Source organism: Eleutherodactylus coqui, chromosome 6 (assembly GCF_035609145.1).
Source record: "Eleutherodactylus coqui strain aEleCoq1 chromosome 6, aEleCoq1.hap1, whole genome shotgun sequence".
Lineage (NCBI taxonomy): Eukaryota > Metazoa > Chordata > Amphibia > Anura > Eleutherodactylidae > Eleutherodactylus > Eleutherodactylus coqui.
Genome location: NC_089842.1, coordinates 147,432,525 through 147,453,155, shown reverse-complemented (window position 1 = coordinate 147,453,155; position 20,631 = coordinate 147,432,525). Strand labels below are relative to the sequence as shown.

At 45.6% G+C, this 20,631-nt stretch overlaps 1 long non-coding RNA gene across 1 annotated transcript; it reads left to right on the top strand.

Moving 5' to 3' along the window:
• Window positions 1-1,568: 1,568 nt before the first annotated feature.
• On the top strand, window positions 1,569-4,347 carry LOC136631501 (uncharacterized). The gene is made up of 3 exons (XR_010793028.1): window positions 1,569-1,747; window positions 3,987-4,053; window positions 4,134-4,347. It is a non-coding gene; the product is annotated as an uncharacterized lncRNA (long non-coding RNA).
• Window positions 4,348-20,631: the final 16,284 nt, after the last annotated feature.

Sequence of the window (20,631 nt, the reverse complement as noted above, 5' to 3'; positions counted from 1 at the left end):
TGTTTATACAGGCAGATGCATCGTTTGCCCGTTTAAATGAGGAATCGTTCAATCGTTCACATTCGCTATACAGGTGACTGAGAACGACTGAATGATTGATATTTAAACTGAACGATTAATGAACGAGTCAATGATGATTTTTATGCCTGCATAAAATGAATGATGAATGAAAATAAATGATCGCCGTTTAGACATTGACTGCGTTTTTCACTCATTTGGATGATTGTTCCGTGTAAAAAGGGCCTTAAGTGGTAGAGGCCAGAAGAGTTAGCAGCATCACCTGACATTAATATTAGCCTCATGCCAAATTTCAAGTTAGAGACTTAGATTAGGTACGTTACATAGGGGTGCACTTACTTTTGCACTTGGCGTCACAAATTGATTATTTAATGCTAAGTGCAAAAGTAAGTGAGCCCCCCCACCCTCTATGTTTTGTAACTTACCAGTATAGTACAAGCGTTTAAATTTGGCACAAGCATTCTTTAGGTCCTTAAAAGGAACTTGATTATACAATTCTAAGGTCAAGGGTAAGTGATCCCCTATATCATATAACTTCCTGGTGTCGTATAAGTGTTAAATTTGACACGAACATTCTTTAGGTCCTACATAGGAAAAGTAAAGGGGTCACAAATTGAATATTCAATGCTCTTTACTTTTCCTATGTGGGACTTAAAGAATGCTTCTGTCAAATTTCATGCTTGTACGGCACTAGGAAATTATATAACATCGGGGGTCACTTACCCTTGCAATTAGAATTGTATAATCTAGTTCCTTTTTAGGACCTAAAGAATGTTTGTCCTAAATTTAAACGCTTGTACGACACCGGGAAGTTACATAACATAATAACATAGGGGGTCACTTACTTTTGCAGTTAGCATTGAATAATCAAGTTTTGACCCCTTTACTTTTCCTATTTATGACCAATAGAATACTTGTGCCAAATTTCACGCTTGTGCGCCTTACGACAAGCTACATGACATATGGGGTGCACTTACCTTTGCATGCAGCATAGAATAATAAAGTTCTGACCCCTTTACTTTTCCTATTTTGGAAGAATACCCGTGTCAAATTTCACACTTTTATGACAGCGAGAAGCTACATAACGTAGGGAGTCACTTACTTTTGCATTTAGCATTAAATAATCAAGCTGTAACTCCTTTAGTTTTCCTATTTAGGACCTAAAGTATGATTGTGTCAAATTTAACGCTTGTTTGAAACCGGGAAGTTGCATAACATAGGGGGTACTTGCTTTTGCACTTAGCATTGAATAATCAAGTTGTGACCCCTTTACTTTTCTTATATAGGACCCAAAGAATGCTTCTGCCAAATGTCAAGTTTGTACAACATCTGGAAGTTAGAGAATTACATTAGGTACATTACATAGGGTTGCCAATACTTTTGCACTTAGCATTGAATAATTGAGTTGTGACCCTTTTACTTTTCTTTTTTAGGATTAAAGAATTTTCATGCCGAATTTCAAGTTTATACGACACTGGGAAATTGGAGAAATAGTGGCGAGTGATTGAGTGAATGAATGAATGAGTGACTCGCGTTCAATCAAGTCTCAATGGATTTTATTAAGAAACTAAAGAACAAACAGCATTGATTGTGACTGGTTACATCACCTCCTATTGGACACTTGTGGTATAATGTCCGAAAGGTATCATATTCCACAACGGCCAAGAGGTGAAGACTCAGTCTAAGTTGAAGGTCTCTCTACCGGGAATGTGATCTTCTCATCTCCAATGTAGGTCCTCCTCCAGTGAATTGGCTGTTGGGCGATCTCCTTCTAGCTGTTGGGCGATCTCTTTCTGGCTTTTGGGTGATCTCCTTCTGTTTGTTGGGCGACCTCCTTCTGGCTTTTGGGTGATCACCTTCTGGCTATTGGGCGATCTCCTTCTGGCTATTGGGCGATCTCCTTCTGGCTGTTGGGCGATCTTCCTTGAATTAGCTGCTCTGCAATGTTCCTATGGCTCCTTCTCTGCTGTTTGAACTGCTCTTCACTCTGTCATGGAATATATTGGTTAGTATTCCATTATGATGTCACAATTCCCTTGTGACATCATCATTTCAATGCATTGTTACAAAGTTAGTGTAGAATGCGTGTGGGCTAAAAAGGGGAGGAGCTTACTGGCTTACATCAAACAATGTCAGAGTACTCGTGCAGCCTGTTTATACAGGCAGATGCATCGTTGGCTCGTTTAAATGAGGAATCGTTCAGTCGTTCACATTCCCTATACAGGTGACTGAGAACGACTGAATGATTGATATTTAAACTGAACGATTAATGAACGAGTCAATGATGATTTTTATGCCTGCATAAAATGAATGATGAATGAAAATAAATGATCGCCGTTTAGACATTGACTGCGTTTTTCATTTATTTGGATGATTGTTCCGTGTAAAAAGGGCCTTAAAGGGGTTGTCCCGAGGCAGCAAGTGGGTCTATACACTTCTGTATGGCCATATTAATGCACTTTGTAATGTACATTGTGCATTAATTATGAGCCATACAGAAGTTATAAAAAGTTTTTCACTTACCTGCTCCGTTGCTAGCGTCCTCGTTCCCATGGAGCCGACTAATTTTCGCCGTCTGATGGCCAAATTAGCCGCGCTTGCGCAGTCCGGGTCTTCTGCTTTCTTCAATGGGGCTCCGTGTAGCTCCGCCCCGTCACGTGCCGATTCCAGCCAATCAGGAGGCTGGAATCGGCAATGGACCGCACAGAAGCCCTGCGGTCCACCGAGGGGAGAAGATGCCGGCGGCCATCTTCAGCCGGTAAGTAAGAAGTCACCGGAGCGCGGGGATTCAGGTAAGCGCTGTCCGGTTTTTTCTTTAGGTCCCTGCATCGGGGTTGTCTCGCGCCGAACGGGGGGGGGGGGTTGAAAAAAAAAAAAACCCGTTTCGGCGCGGGACAACCCCTTTAAGTGGTAAAGGCCAGAAGAGTTAGCAGCATCACCTGACATTAATATTAGCCTCATGCCAAATTTCAAGTTAGAGACTTAGATTGGGTACATTACATAGGGATGCACTTACTTTTGCACTTGGCGTCACAAATTGATTATTTAATGCTAAGTGCAAAAGTAAGTGAGCCCCCCCACCCTCTATGTTATGTAACTTACCAGTGTAGTACAAGCGTTTAAATTTGGCACAAGCATTCTTTAGGTCCTTAAAAGGAACCTGATTATACAATTCTAAGGTCAAGGGTAAGTGATCCCCTATATCATATAACTTCCTGGTGTCGTATAAGTGTTAAATTTGACACGAACATTCTTTAGGTCCTACATAGGAAAAGTAAAGGGGTCACAAATTGAATATTCAATGCTCTTTACTTTTCCTATGTGGGACTTAAAGAATGCTTCTGTCAAATTTCATGCTTGTACGGCACCAGGAAATTATATAACATCGGGGGTCACTTACCCTTGCAATTAGAATTGTATAATCTAGTTCCTTTTTAGGACCTAAAGAATGTTTGTGCCAAATTTAAACGCTTGTACGACACCGGGAAGTTACATAACATAATAACATAGGGGGTCACTTACTTTTGCAGTTAGCATTGAATAATCAAGTTTTGACCCCTTTACTTTTCCTATTTATGACCAATAGAATGCTTGTGCCAAATTTCACGCTTGTGCGCCTTACGACAAGCTACATAACATATGGGGTGCACTTACTTTTGCATGCAGCATTGAATAATAAAGTTCTGACCCCTTTACTTTTCCTATTTTGGAACCCAAGAATACCCGTGTCAAATTTCACACTTTTATGACAGCGGGAAGCTACATAACATAGGGAGTCACTTACTTTTGCACTTAGCATTAAATAATCAAGCTGTAACTCCCTTAGTTTTCCTATTTAGGACCTAAAGTATGATTGCGCCAAATTTAACGCTTGTATGAAACCGGGAAGTTGCATAACATAGGGGGTACTTGCTTTTGCACTTAGCATTGAATAATCAAGTTGTGACCCCTTTACTTTTCTTATATAGGACCCAAAGAATGCTCCTGCCAAATGTCAAGTTTGTACAACATCTGGAAGTTAGAGAATTACATTAGGTACATTACATAGGGTTGCCAATACTTTTGCACTTAGCATTGAATAATTGAGTTGTGACCCTTTTACTTTTCTTTTTTAGGATTAAAGAATTTTCATGCCGAATTTCAAGTTTATACGACACCGGGAAGTTGGAGAAATAGTGGCGAGTCAGTGAGTGAATGAATGAATGAGTGAGTCGCGTTCAATCAAGTCTCAATGAATTTTATTAAGAAACTAAAGAACAAACAGCATTGATTGTGACTGGTTACATCACCTCCTATTGGACACTTGTGGTATTATGTCCAAAGGTATCATATTCCACAACGTGGTTTTTCACTGTCGTTCTTGTTATTTGGTCACCTTCAGTTATGGTGTAAGTTAATTTACATTTCTTAATTTTTTGACTATTCAAGGAAGCCTGATATATTGTAAGCAGCCTAGTACCATTGCTGCTCATAGTATTGTGGGACTGATACAAAATCATTGCTCCAAATGTATCCTAATATATTTCTATATTGATCACCAGTAAGTATCAGAAAAACCTCAGGCTATCCTATCGGAGGTCATACATTCCATAATCGGCGCTTTCAACCCAACTTTGAAACAGACCCCTTAGCTGGTTGGATTCATTGTATGCGGTTCGATGAATCAAGGATTGAGCTCCTCATACATCTCAAGATGCATACTGTAGTTTACCTTAACTAGGGCATCTGTCTCCTGTCAAGTGACCACCATAGAATCGCTCAATAGTATTATTGAGTAAAAGTTCTCAACTGTTGTGTCACTACCAAGTGCATGTATTCATGGAATATGGATTTAACCTCATTTATTACAAGTCTGTCATTGATGTAAAGGAAACATATGTCAGTGATTACTCTTCATCTCCATGGTCTCAATATGTTTTCTGTCCAGTATTACAGAATTGTAAGGCTATCTCCATGAATCATTTCCTTCAATATCTCATCAGTAATCAAATGCAAGTTTGATTATTCAGTTAGAAAACTACATTGTCTTGTTCAACTCAACTTCATCTGGATACCCCTAAATGCTGCAGAGAAAATGTGCTAGTATTTTGTTTCCAGAAATCTAAGCAGACTAGTTTGAATATTATCCAGGGGAATCGGTAATGCTAGGAAAATGGACTTAACACATTTATTGACCCAATTAAAAAAACAGCAACATTACCGTGACCTGACGCAATGATCATCCATATGATGTTGCATTAGAGTACATGGCAACTACACTTTATTACACTTACCATAAAGTCCAAAAGACCCCAAAATATTTTGTTCTTTAGGGCAAAGACAAGATGCTCCAAAACATGTTTAAAAAGAATATCATGGTACATGGGCCACAGAGTGAAGATCGAGTCCAGGGTGATGTTACACTGTCAGCATGCTCACTGTCATTTCAGCAGTGAAAGCCGACAGCGACACATCTCTAGCTCTTTATGGACATATTGGTTGGCTGGTAGGTGGGACTTCTCAGCCAGCCAATCGCCATTAGTCTGTGTATACTTATTCTAGCTCCTCCTCACAGATTGGTCTGATCTCACTAGCTGTCTAATCTCATTATTGAGGTTCTGTCTTTAGTCTGACAACTGACTGTCTACTGTCTGACTCCTGTTTCATTTCTACCTGAAGTGGTTTCTGGTCCAGTTAATAAACCCCAACCCCATAATATTTACATCTGTGTAGGCCACATGGGATAAGCCTCTATGGACATAAAAAAGAACCAATGTTTTAATCTCTTTTTTATGAAGAGGGGTGAGGGGCAATTGAATGCAGTAGACAATTGAATAGAAACAATTCACCAACTAGTATTACTTTTTTAGTAATTTCAGTCTTAATTTTAGCTGGGGCACTCATATTTTGTTGATGATCCAACAGGGTATTATGTTGTGTTCACTCCCTGGTGGGCAACATATGAAGTACTTTTTTACAGGTAGTTTATGATGCTCAGTGGTATATAGTGAATATGCGTCTTATGGTGACTATTTCTCGTCCGTATCATTGAGGGACACAGCCAGACCATGGGATATAGCCACTGCCACTAGGAGGCGACACTAAGCAAAAGTGTTAGCTCCTCCCACCAGGCTATATACCCCTGCAGGCACTCAGCTAATTAGTTTTTAGCTTAGTGTCTGCAAGGAGGCAGACATGTCAGGTCCAGGAGGACTTTATGGCGGGAATACGGGGAGTCGGGGCTTTTCCCTGGCTTTCCTGTCCTCCCGGGGAGGGCGCATGCAGGTGTTGTCTCCGCCACTCTGCGGCGCCCTACCCAGCGAAGAAAAGGCAGCACGACCTTGCCTGTGTGCATTGGCGTCGTCGCCCGCCAGCAATAGGGTTCCCCCCTCTGGAGCAACGCCCTTCTCAGACGGCGAGCGCAGGGGGGAACACTGCTGGAGCACGGAAGGGGAGAAGGAGTGTACCTGGGTGGAACGGAGCGGCACCTCAAACCCCCTCTAAGTCTGCGGTTGGCTGCCAAGAACCCCTTCAGAGGACCCCCACCATATTGGACAGGTTTTTTTGTTCCTTTCACTCCTTCTCTCCCCCACCTCTACCTCACCCAGGCATGTGTATATGCCCCCCTCCCTCCTTTCCCTCTCCCCCCTACCCCTTCTGTACATTAGGGGATTGGGGGCTGGGTTCTTACCGGCAGGGCTGGGAAGGGGAGGATGCTGCTGCTAGCCATTGGAGTCCGGCTGCGGGCGGCCGCGGGAGGTGGCGGTACGCACGCTCCCGCGGCTGGTCTGCACACTACAGTCTGTACAGTGAGCTGCGGGGGGCGGGGCGCCGGCCGCTGGGATGCATTTGTGTGATGCACACGGCACTCCCGGTGACGCGGCGGGACTTCCGGGGCAGGCCACGCCCACCTTGGCCGCGCGGGACATTAAGGGAGGCGGCCAGCAGGGAAGATGGCCGCTCACAGTAACAGGACAGCAGTTCCCCAGCTCTTGCAGGAACTGCTCCCCAGTGAGTCGCCCACTGTTTGCCTTTGGCATTTACTACAGCCCAGCATTGCTTTAAAGCCGCAAGCACCTCCTGGCAGTGCGTTTTTTTTCTGCAGCAGCATCAGTCGGCAGCACGTGTCGTCCACATCAGCAGCGATAGTCTCCTGCAGCGACAGTCTCCAGCGGCGCCAGCTTCCAGCGTCTGTACCACTGAGAAGGCCGCCGGGACCCAGAAGCTCCAGCTGGGCCAGGACAGCCGCAGGTCGGGGTAAGCCCTGCCAAGGCAGCTCTCCCCTGTGTTGTTTCCCCCCTGCGGGTACTCGCTTGCAGCAGTACACGGAAACACCCTACCCTATTCCCACCTCCCCTTGCGGTTATCTATAGGTGTGGATTGCGTTATGTCTGACCCCAGACCAGAAGGTTCCAGTCAGGCTATGGGGAGGGCAAAGTATTATGCGTGCACGTTGTGCAGAGCTAAGTTCCCCAGCGGTCAGGCGGAATCCCGCTGTGTAGCCTGTAATCCAGTGCGATCGGCTCCAGGGACCCCGGTGCCCCGCGCCGCCCCTGTAGAGCAGGTAACCGAGCCTGAATGGGCTAGATCCCTGGCCGCAGCAGTGTCAGGACTAGCCAGCTCGTCGGCAGCAATATTGCGCCGTTTGGGATGCGATTCGGAGGTGTCCTCCCCGCAGCGTTCGCGGGGAAGGTCACACAAGAGGCAGAGATCCCGCAGCTCTGAAAGGGTTTCCCACAGGTCTCGTCGGTCCAGAAGGTCGTCCAGATCCTCTAGGTCGCGCCACTCTAGAGAGTCGTTTCTCGCTCCTCATGGTTCCAGGGAAGCATCCCGGACGTATCATAGGTCCGGGGAAGCTTCTAAGCAGTCTCGGCATACAGGGGGGCCGGTTAGGTCTCAGCCGGACCCCTCACGTGCCTCATACTCCTCAGCCTCTCAAGCTGCAGACCAAGATCAGCCCCCGCACGATTTTTTAGGGGGTAGTACTGATCTGGAGGAGGAGGAAGGGTCCGCTGTGTCATCACTGTCAGACCTAGATGATGAACAGGTGTCCAGGCTGACCACTTTAATGGACAGCTTGGTGGTAGCAGTTAAGGACACACTGCAGGTAGCCGAGACCCCAGTCGAGGTACCACAAGCTACCGTATCATTCAAACGGCAGAAACGCATTCGCCAAACATTCCCTTTCCATCAGGATTTTGAAGAAGTCCTGGGGAAGGAATGGGAGAGTCCGGACAAACGTTTCAGGCAGCCAGGTAAATCCTGGGGCATTGCGTATCCTTTTTCAGAGGATCTAGTCAGAAACTGGTCGGTGCCTCCGGTGGTGGACCCGACAGTATCACGCTTATCAAAGAGCACGGCGTTACCTGCAGCCGAGGTTGCGGTTCTAACCAACGCGCAGGACAGGAAACTTGATGCATTGGCGAAGACAACTTTTCAGGTGGCAGGCACCGCCTTGCGACCCACTTTCGCTTCGGCCTGGGTGAGCAAGGCGTCGGTGGCATGGGCAAAACAGCTGCGCAAAGATATTTTGGCAGGCGCCCCGCCCAGTGAACTGTTGGATGCCACTGAAAATATCATTCAGGCAGGAAAATTCATCTGCGCGGCGAGTTTGGATACAGCCAAATTTGTTGCACGCGCATCTGCAGCGTCCGTGGCTACACGAAGGACGCTATGGCTGAAAAACTGGTCAGCAGATGCATCATCTAAAGCGGTTCTTACGAAACTGCCCTTTGAGGGCAAGAGATTGTTCGGCCCAAAGCTCGACGATCTAATTAAGGACGCTACGGGCGGGAAGAGTACGTCACTCCCGCAGGGAGCTGGAAGATCAAGAAGGGCGCCATCTAGGAAGAAATCCTTTTTTCGTTCCTTTCGGCAGGTTACATCCCGGCCCACAACAGGACAGTGGACACAGTCAAAGAGGCCCACAGCGGAGCAGAGGAAGAATCCTTCCTTTAAGACCAGGCCAGCCTGGCAAGCTCGCTCCAAGGCACCTAGGGGCGCAAGGACAGGAGTATCAGCATGAGGGGCTGCCCCCACCCGCTATTCACAGGGTGGGGGGCAGGCTCTTCCGGTTCCAGGAGGTATGGTTAGACCGCGTGACCGATGCCTGGGTACAGGAGGTCGTCTCACGAGGGTACGCCATTGAATTCGCAATATGTCCACGGGAGCATTTTATCAGGTCCAGGATACCGAAAGACCCAGGGAAGGCAACGCAGCTGCACCAGGCAATAGGACAACTATTGGTGCAGGGTGTGGTGGTGCCGGTGCCATTTTGTCAGCGCGGAAGGGGTTTTTATTCGAATCTCTTCATAGTCCCCAAGAAAGATGGCAAGGTCAGACCAGTCCTCGACCTACGAAGGCTTAATCGTTACGTCAAAGCAAGACATTTCAGGATGGAGTCCCTCAAGTCGGTAATAGCGTTTATGGAACCGGGGGAGTTCCTGGCGTCAGTGGATATCAGGGATGCGTACCTGCATATTCCAATTCGCGAATCTCACCAGCAGTTTTTACGTTTCGAGGTCCAGGGGAGCCATTACCAATTTGTGGCGCTGCCGTTCGGGCTCTTGACATCCCCGAGAGTCTTTACAAAGGTGTTGGCAGCGGTAATGGCACTACTCCATGCGAGGGGGGTGATAGCCATCCCTTACCTGGACGACATACTGGTGAAGGCTCCAGACCAGGAAGGCAATCTAGAGAGTCTGAGAATCACGCTTCAGACTTTCGAGGAATTCGGTTGGGTCATAAACCATGAGAAATCCTGTCTAGTACCATCTCAACAGTTGGAATTCCTGGGGATGGTGTGCAACACCAAGAACCAACAGATTCGCCTGCCACAAGCGAAAGCAGTAACACTGGTCAACAAGGTGCGTCCGCTACTTCAGGGGAGGCAAACGACCATCAGGTATTGCATGAGAGTACTGGGCATGATGGTAGCCTCCTTCGAAGCCATACCATTCGCACAGTTTCATTCCAGGGAGTTCCAGCATTTCATCCTGGCGCACTGGAACAAGTCGCAGTGGACATTAGACCAGCGAGTCTCCATAACACCAAAGATTCGCCTTGCCCTGAGATGGTGGACAAGTCTCAGGAGAATCCAGGGGGGTCGGTCACTGTTTCCGGGACAGTGGAGGATACGGACCACGGATGCCAGTTGTTACGGCTGGGGCGGAACCTTGGAGGGACACTCCACCCAGGGAAGGTGGTCACAAGACGAGGCAAGGCTACCAATAAACGTCGTGGAGCTGCGAGCTATCCGGCAAGCACTGCAGTACTTCCAGCCACAACTCAACAGGAAGGATGTGAAAGTCCAGACAGACAATGCCACGGCAGTGGCTTACGTCAACCGGCAGGGGGGCACAAGAAGTGTGAGAGGAATGACGGAAGTATCCGGCATACTCAGCTAGGCGGAGAAACATCTGCAGTCCATATCGGCAGTTCACATCCCAGGCGTAGAAAACTGGGTAGCAGATTTTCTCAGTCGAAAGACAGTGGACCCCGGCGAGTGGCAGCTGCATCCGGAGGTCTTTCAAGCGATATGTCAGCGCTGGGGTACTCTGGATGTGGATATGATGGCTTCCAGACTAAATTATCGTGGCACGTTCAAGAGATCCTCAGGCGGTAGCAGTGGACGCCCTACTGATCTCGTGGGCAGGGTTCAAACTACCATACCTGTTTCCTCCTCTTCCACTCATTCCGAGGATACTAAAGAAGATCAAGAGGGAAGGAGGACCAGCAATTCTGGTGGCTCCGGATTGGCCGAGGCGAGCATGGTATCCAGACATAATCGAGATGTTGGCCGACGCTCCGTGGCCACTCCCAGAACGGGAGGACTTACTATCACAAGGACCAATCTTCCACCTGAATTCAAGGTCGCTTCGTTTGACGGCCTGGCCGTTGAAACGGCGATATTAAAAAAACGGGGATTCTCGGAAGTAGTTATCCAAACTATGGTCCAAGCCAGGAAGCCGACATCATCAAAAATGTATTAGCGCGTATGGAGACGCTTCTTCAGCTGGTGTGAAGACCGCCATATACACCCCATGCGTTTTTCACTAGCAAACATTCTAGCGTTTTTACAAGCTGGACTAGAATTAGGGCTGAAGCTAGGTTCATTAAGAGGACAAGTATCGGCTCTTTCAGTGCTCTTCCAGAGACCAATCGCTAGTAGGTTGGCGGTGCGGACGTTTCTGCAAGGGGTCGCACATACTTCACCCCCGTTCAGGTCACCTACTCCGGCATGGGACCTGAATTTGGTGCTGGATGCTTTGCTATCACACCCTTTTGAGCCACTCAGGGAGGTACCCCTGAGACTGCTATGCTGGAAAGTGGTCTTTTTGGTGGCGATCACATCAATACGGAGGGTATCTGAATTAGCGGCACTATCGGTCGAACCCTTCTTCCTGACTTTCCACAAAGACAAGGTGGTGCTGAGACCAGTGCCGGGTTTCCTACCAAAGGTAGTACCAGCATTTCACCTTAACGAAGATATTGTACTTCCATCTTTTTGCCCGGCACCGGGACATGCGAGGGAGAGAGCGCTGCATCGACTGGATGTAGTGAGGGCCTTGCAAATTTATGTGACAAGGACCAAAGACTTCCGGAAGACAGAGACGCTGTTCGTAATCCCGGAGGGGCCGCGTAAGGGTTCTGCGGCCTCGAAGGTGACCATCTCGAGGTGGATTCGGTCACTAGTGTCAGAGGCTTATCAAGCTAAGGGGAGGTCACCACCATTCCGGATAATGGCCCACTCTACAAGGGCGGTGGGGGCTTCCTGGGCGGTTCAACATGGAGCTTCAGCATTGCAGGTATGCAAGGCAGCCACTTGGACATCCCTGCATACATTTGCTAAATTTTATAGGGTCCATACATATGCATCAGCAGACGCTGCCCTGTGTAGAAAGGTTCTACAGGCGGCCGTCCCCTGACTGCTGGGGACCTTTTTTTCTGGGAATTTCCCACCGTTTTATTTCTGGGACTGCTTTTGTACGTCCCATGGTCTGGCTGGGTCCCCCAATGAAACGGACGAGAAACGGATATTTTTGGTATAACTTACCGTAAAATCTCTTTCTCGTCACGTTCATTGGGGGACACAGCACCCTCCCAAGGATTAATTTCTTTATAGCAGGGCGGAGCCCTTTGGTCTCGGGTCACAGATGACGAGATATGTATCCAGAAGACTGGTATGTCTTTCCTTGGTTTACGTTAAAATGTAAATAATTTTTTGTGTACTCCCACTGGCTGTTCCTACTGTTTGCATACAAACTAATTAGCTGAGTGCCTGCAGGGGGTATATTGCCTTGTAGGAGGAGCAAACACTTTTGCTTAGTGTCGCCTCCTAGTGGCAGTGGCTATATACCATGGTCTGGCTGTGTCCCCCAATGAACGTGACGAGAAAGAGATTTTACGGTAAGTTATACCAAAAATATCTGTTTTTTGCATGTTCATTTTGGTCATTGGTACTAATAATGCCCCATGGTCGAGTGGTATATGAACTTGGTCGCTGGTGATCCTTTAGTTTATGCAGTGTACTACAAGCGCTATATCACTGTACTCTTGCCCACATCATCACTATGATGTAAGCCATGAGACCAACAAAACAATCCCATGAATATCGCTAGAACAGTAAAATAATCCCCTCTGATGTGACCTGGATTCTCTACAAGCCCTCATGGCATGCTAATTCCCAAATTTATGACACTGAACCCTAAAAATATTATTGCATGTAACAGGGAACTTAAAGGAAACCTGTCATGTCCCCACGGCCTTAAGTTGTGCCATTAGGGGACGTGACTCCTGGCCTGGATGTAGTTTACTGGTGTGAGACCATCCATCTGGTGGTAGAAAGATGGCGATCTGATGAGCTAATCACCCCCCAAGATGTCACATCTCGTTACACTTTACTCTTTGGAATCTATGCAGGATTTTGTTGAATAAAGATAATACACGAATTACATGGTAGAAAGACGTATGACGAAGTTTAACTTTTTATGGGATTATGATTTAAGAGAAATTCTATCAGGACTTGATGCATTAAACGATTCTTTATCTGTTGGGATTTTACCGTGAATGGAAGAAAACCCAGAAGATAACAGTGAAAACTGCTATCTGGATATTCTATGAAATAAGGGACCTTTCTAATACATGACAGACCTTGGGACTATAGGATGGAAGTGATCGGTTATCAGTGTGACGTCAGGAGCAATGCAAGGTTACTTAGGGATAATAAGAGCCTCGAAAATTTCTACCTTAAACGTCTCCAAATCTCAGCAGGTGCGTGTATTACAAGCCTTCCGAGATAAATAGGTTAATGGACTTGGCGAGTAAAAGAAGCCAATATCCTTGATGGAGCTTCTTGTTTACAAGTAATCACATTAGAGCATATCACCTATTTATACCTGATGAATTATCAGCACTGCAGTGACGCAATTCCCAGCCTTCCAGAAAACAAGACTACAGATATATTGGCTCCTTCCTTGATTGAATGAACTTAATAATTATTTGTTGATAATTTATCACGCAACAACAAATCATAGGATCTTCCAAGGATACCATCATTTTGACAGCAAGTATAGTTGTGCCTGCTTTGGTATTCTTGCCCTCAATGTAAGGCCTTATTCACACGACTGCATATACACTGCTAATTTAGCCATGTTAAAAAATTGCAACCATCTGAAGCATTGGATTCCAATGTATTCATTCAGATGAGCGATTTTTAGCCGCGTTAAAAAATTGCACTGGTAAAGCTAGCACATCGGCGGCCGAAAACAGCGACCGATTTTATACGCAGCATCAAATGATAGGTCTTGCTCTATGTTTTGACCAGATACACTGGAGGTTTCCATAGGTTTCTATGGGAGTTTAAAAAAAAAAGAGAGGGGGAGGGAGTATAGCCTCATCCAACGCTGGGAAACGAAGATTGCTGCGTCTATTTAAGCATTAAAAGTCATTCTGAGGATTTCCACGCTGCAGCGTTTTTTAACGCTTTAGCCGCCCGTGTGAATGGACGAGAAAACGCGGCTTAAACTTGAGACCAGATTGCAGCTATTCTTCATTAATGTGATTTTTAGCCATGATCGGCCAACCGTAAAAACACAGAGTCATGTGAAGGAGGCCTAACCCATACCGGAAAGACTCTAAGTAATTTGTTTTATTTTTGCTAAATTGCATTTTTCTTTTTTTTTTAAATCTTTTAGGTGAGGCATTCTGATTTTAGGACATTATTTATCTTATTTTTTTATTATACTCATTGTAAAAAAAAAATTAAGCACCTAAAAGACTTGTCGGAATCGAATAAAACTTTATATGTGTGATTATAATGTTGATATAAGTAAGCAATTACAATATCAGAGAAAAAGGATAATTTATTGCAGAAAACCGAACACTTCAAGGCAGGATTGAGGTGTTCACGTCTTTGTTTTTAAACATGAACACGGCCATCATCAGCACACAAACAACCTGGATTCGTTGCTGAAGACAACTCGGTTCCACACTGTAGCAGTCCAGTTTCGTCGTTCACGACACCACTGCGAGTGGAGGCAGTGGTGGGCGGTTATCAAAGGCAGTACACGTAATCTATGTAGTGAGACCAAATGTTCTTCCACCAAGTACCTGAAAATGGTTCCAACAGACACAGAGGCTGTAATGATGGTGCCACCTGTCTCTGGATGGTGGACAACGAAATAAAGCTGCTCATGCTTGTCAGATGATCACATAATCCTCTCTACTCATGGTCTGTTGAGGGCGTCCTGAGCCCGGTTGCCTTGTGTACATGGCCTCATGCATCCATTGGGCCCAACACCCCCTAACAGTCCGTCCAGAACAGCCCAGATGGTGGGCAATTCGTCAATATAGCCAGCTTCACGCATTCCAATTCCAATTACGCCCTCTCTCAAACTTTAATTGAGTAAATCTCATCGATTGCGTCGTAGAGCCATATCTAGTGTTCAACAAGGTCTACAGAAAGGGAAAAAGAAGTACACTATACACAAGGAGCCTCAGAGCCTTTCTATAGGCCAAGGATGGAACCACTTTTAGGGCCTCAGGTGGCAACACCATTCACAGGAAATCACAGGATTGATAGACATGTTAATGATAATCACATGATAAAAAATAGAAGTTAAATATTCTAAACATCTCGATTTATTCAGTATCGAGTATGAGTGCTGCACACAGAAGTACACACTTTTACACGCCTTGGCATGCTATCATTGAGGTTATTAATGGTTTTCTGAGGAATGTTCTGCCATGTGAATGCACTTGAGCACGCACAGCATCAAGATGCGCTGCTGGCAGCTACACAGAAGTACACACTTTTACACGCCTTGGCATGCTATCATTGAGGTTATTAATGGTTGTCTGAGGAATGTTCTGCCATGTGAATGCACTTGAGCACGCACAGCATCAAGATGCGCTGCTGGCAGCTACCAATAACATCCCAGACGTGCTGATGGGAGGCAAGTCTGGAGACACTGCAGGCCATGGTAGAATCTTTAGGCCAGGAAGACTGCTCACAGTTGCAGCAGCAACATGCGGCCTAGTGTTGTGTTGAAAACGGCTCCTGGGACACTTTAGAGAAATATCCATACCATTGGTTCCGCAACTACGTCAATGTAATGCTGATCTGTCATTGTACATGGAATGAAGACTAGAGTGGTTGAGTTACTGTACATTATGCCACCCCTCATCATAATCCCGGACATAGGACAGGTGTGATGTTCCTTCTTAAAGGCCTCTTCATGGTGTTGCCCACGTGGCCTACAAGCCAATCTCTGGCTATTATTGTTTCTGAGACAAAAGCGGAGCTCATGACTGAAAAGGATAGACCTCCGCTCCAGAGCCTGGGGGCATTGCCGTCTTGGTCTCTACCATAATAGCCTTTCAATGAAACAACTGTCACTGGACATGTGGCTTGTAAGCCAGTGTTGTGCAAGTGCCTCCTGATGGTTTCTTTAAATAACCTAGGCTTGGGATATGACATCCAATTTTACTCGCAGTACAGAATGAATCACTACGCGCCATTCTTCTTACCCTTATCATCTATCCATTCAGAGGTCCGCCTCTGTGCACCTCTTGCTGTCATTCAAGTTTGTTGTTGTTCTCCCAACCACTAGGATACACAACATTGAACAGCGCTGACATCTCTGCCTACATGTGTAGCGATCTACCGGAGTGATAAACAAAGGCCACTCCGTTCAAGGATTCTTTTCCGTCTCAGTTTGCAAAAAGTAGTGATAACTGGAAAATCAATGAACAGGAGGCATTGCACAATCATACCACAAGACTTGCACCATTGAAAATTTGATCACTTGCATATCTTAGTGACACCTTCTACTTCCTCAATTTGCATAACATTATGGCATGTCCTTCCTAGTGTTGCAATTTTAATGTTGAGGAGTGTAGGTACACCTTAAGTACCTTGAATATTTTCTTGCACAAAAATAGCGCATTCTTATAGGATCATATTTGCTCCCACATGCTGCTCTAGTTTTACAGCGTATGAAAAGATCAGTTCCTTAACGAATCAATTAGCACAGTGGATTGCACAAACAACCAGGACATGACTATCTAATCCCTTAAATAAAGGAAGAAGATAAGAAAAGAAATCGGAGGAGGTATGGAAGATAATAACCGTATAAATTAAAGTGTTCATGGAGAAATCGAGATGAGAAGACGCACATGCTTGGCTTAAGTGAGGTTCTGCTCACTTATGTAGGATCCCATGATGAACTGAATGTGAAGCAACAGATATGAACAGCTGATGAGGTGAAAGGTCACACAGTGCATTTAAAGAGAACCTGTCTATGCTGCTCTCACTGAGGGCAGCATAAAATAGTGATTTCAGTGGTCTCTCCCTTTTGGGGTGATGTGAAGCTCTTTTTCTTCCCTATAGTGTAGATATACCTCTATCGGTAGGCCATCTGTACCCGGGGTTTTGTTTTTTGCCATGTCCTTCATTGCTTCCTCTATTTCTTCTGTTGTAATAGGGCAGTCTAGTAGAGATCTGTGTGTTTCTTGCAGTACTGGGAATGTTATATTGGTTAGATAGGTCTCTAGCTCTGCGGGGAAATAGTTTGGGATTGATATAGGTCTTGGTAGAATTGTTGGAATCTATCTAGTATATCTTTGGGGTCCGTGATTATTGTGTCCTCAGTTGATTTGATCCTGAGTATAGACGGAGAGGCAGTCTCTTGTCGGGCCATAAAAGCTAGTTTACTGGACTGGTTGCCCAGTTCGAAGAAGGACTGACGTGTAAAGAACAGTTTTCTCTGGGCCTTCTCTTTTAGGTGCAATAGATACTCTCTGCCTGCTTGTAGCCATTTGTCTCTTCTGGTATCTGAGGGATCTAAGATAAATTCTTTTTCTAGGCGTTGACATTGCTCCGCTATTTGTTCCCCTTCTTTTGCTGTGGTTTTTTTAATGAAGGAGATTGAGGATTTGAAGCAGCCTCTAAGATATGGTTGAAAGGCTTCCCATACTAGCATCATGTCGGAATGTGCTTCGTGCGCTTCGTAGTACATTTGGATTTGGTCTGTTATACGATCATTTGGGCCAAACAGTGAAAGCCAGAATGGGTGTATTTGCTCTCTCTTCGTGGCAGGAGGGCCTGGATTTTTGAGGGTCATGCGGATTGGCGAGTGGTCTGAGACTCCTCTTGGGAGGAATTCTATGGATTCAACTCTTGGAAATAGTGAGGGGGATCCGAATATATAATCTATTCGGCTCAGCGCATGGTTGTGGGCTGCATGGCAGGAGAACTCTTGCTGGTGAGGATGAAATACTCGCCATAAATCTAGCCACTCTGTTACTGAAATCATGGAGGCTAGGCGGGTCAGGCTCGTGTCCCCCGTCCCCCGAGCACCACCTGCAAACCTATCCATGAGCGGGTCCATAACCATATTCATGTCCCCCATGCAAATGATTGTTGCGTCTGGCGAGAATGAAGCAAATTGTATACCTTCTGCAAGGAGAGCTGTTGATGTTGATGGTGGGTTATAGTAACATAGAAGGACGTATGGGTCGTTATTTATTTTGGATCTTACGAAAATATATCTGCTCTCTGGGTCTTTTTTCAGTTGTTCCACTTCCCATCTAAGTGATCTTTCTATCAGTAGGGATACCCCTCTAGAATATGATGTGTGATATGAGTGTGCTGACCATTGAATCCATGGCTTTGACAATATTTTGGAGGTTTCAGGCATTAGGTGGGTCTCCTGCAGGCACAATACATGTGGTCTCCAGGAGCGTATTAAGGAATTTATTGTAGTTCGCTTTCTGGGAGATCACAAAAGTAACAAAAGATAACAAAAGTTATCTCAGCCATTGGCAGAGTCGGTTTAATTGAGTCTGGATATAATTTCCTATAATATTCTGACTATTCTGACTCAATAACATGGCTGTAAGCGTATCGGCTGAAGTAACTTCTCTTGTAGTTATGAACCAGTACTCACACCAAATATATGTTGTCAGACAGCATCCAACTCGACTGCAGAGGCATGGGAGAAGATTCCGGGGTTTATTCAGGTAGAAATCTTGTAGAATGCACATTCAGCAGTAGGTAAAAAGAGTGATGGTTAGCCAGAGCACAGAGTAGAGACCTAAGACGTAGGCTATAGACAGGAAACTCCCTAGCAGGAGGAAAGGGAGGGGTTATGCAACACAGGGGGGTACAGAGAACCAGGAGGGGCAAACTAAAGAAGGCAAGCACTTACAGATACAGTACAGGTTATACATGTCAATGAATAGAGTCAGGTAGATGAGACATGACACTCCCCGTCTGAAATCTTTAGATTTCACTGAATACTGTTTTGACATAATGTCCTTCAAAGTCCAGAAATTCTTGTTTAACCTAAAAAACAAGTAAACGAATGCAACAGCAATAATAAATGAACAAATCAACTGTTGTGGCAAAGGTAATCCACAGGTGGACTTCTTCAGTTTCTCTCGGTTGCAGTCTGCGGTGATATGCTCCCCGCCATGAGCTGTGTAGGATAATCAAGCTTCCTTAGCTGACTACCTTCCTTGGAAGAAGAAGTACTAGTTCACTGATTGGACGGAAGAAAACTCTTACAGTGCCTCCTTTTGTCACTTTGACTTCCACTTTTCGAATTTTCCCATCGTCGTTAGGGATGACCTTGGTGACGAGACCCATGGGCCATTAGTTCCGGTGAACCTCTTTGTCTTTCAGAAGAACAAGATCACCAACCTGGAGATTGGGTTTTGGAGTCTGCCACTTCTGACGACTTTGAAGGGTGTGTAGATACTCCATCTTCCAACGGTGCCAGAACACATTGGAGAGATGTTGAACTTGTTTCCACTGACGTCTGAAAATGTCACTACAGTCAAAGTTGCCTGGAGGAATAGTAGCAGTCCCAATTTTCTGGGTGAGGAGCGTGGCTGGAGTAAGAATAAATGGAGAATCAGGGTCCGAAGATACCGGGACTAGTGGTCTTGCGTTGATGATAGCAGAAACCTCAGCAAAAAGGGTGACCAATGTTTCATGAGTGAGTATCGACGACTTGTGATCCATTAACATTGAATCAAGTATTCTTCTTGTAACGCCAATCATGCGCTCCCAAGCTCCTCCCATATGAGATGAATGCGGAGGGTTAAATACCAAGGTACATCCATTGTTGAGCAAGAAGTTGCCTAGTTGTATATCCTTGCAGGCTCCTACGAAGTTAGTCCCACAGTCGGACCTCAGCTGTTTGACTGGTCCACGAATGGAGAAGAATCTTCTAAGAGCATTGATGAAACAGGAAGAATCCATAGACTCAATCACTTCAATATGTACTGCACGAATGCTAAGACAGGCGAACAGCACAGCCCATCTTTTGCTATTTGCGGCGCCACCACGCGTCCTTCGTGTGACTACAGACCATGGACCAAAGACATCCACACCAACGTAAGTAAAAGGGGGATCGGTACTCAACCGATCTGCTGGTAGGTTCGCCATTTGCTGTTGTTGTTGTCTTCCCCTTAGCTTGTGACACTTGACACATTTATGGAGTACGGAGGAAATGCTTCTCTTCATTCCTACGATCCATAAACCGGCTGACCTGATGGCACCTTCAGTGAACTGTCTGCCTTGGTGATGCACTTGATCATGGTGGTGTCGGATTAGCAAGGTAGCGATATAATGTCCACCTGGTATGATGATGGGGTTCTGTTCTTTATTGCATAGATCGGATTTCTCTATCCGACCACCCACTCTGAGCAATTTGTGGTGGTCAACTACTGGGTTGAGTTTATAGAGTGCGCTGCTCTTGGGCGGACTGATGCCCTTCGAGATATTGTCTATCTCTGAGTGATACACCTCTTGCTGTGTACACTGGATGATGATTTGTTCAGCAAGTTCAAATTCTGTGACTGTAGGGTGTGCTTTACACATATGCCAACCACTACACTTTGACAATGCGTTCTTTGCAAAACACTGAGCAATGTGAATTAGTCTGCCAATAGCTTGCACGAGAGATCTCCATGTCGAGAAACGTTCAAAGCGATGTGACTTCAGCTTCACCTTAGAAGTTACAGAAGTGTAAAGTGTAGAACTTAGGGCTCTGATTTCCTTGTCAGACGCAGGGTCCACCCGATCATAGATGGCATTGGTAGGTAACAAACAAGGATCTTCGTATA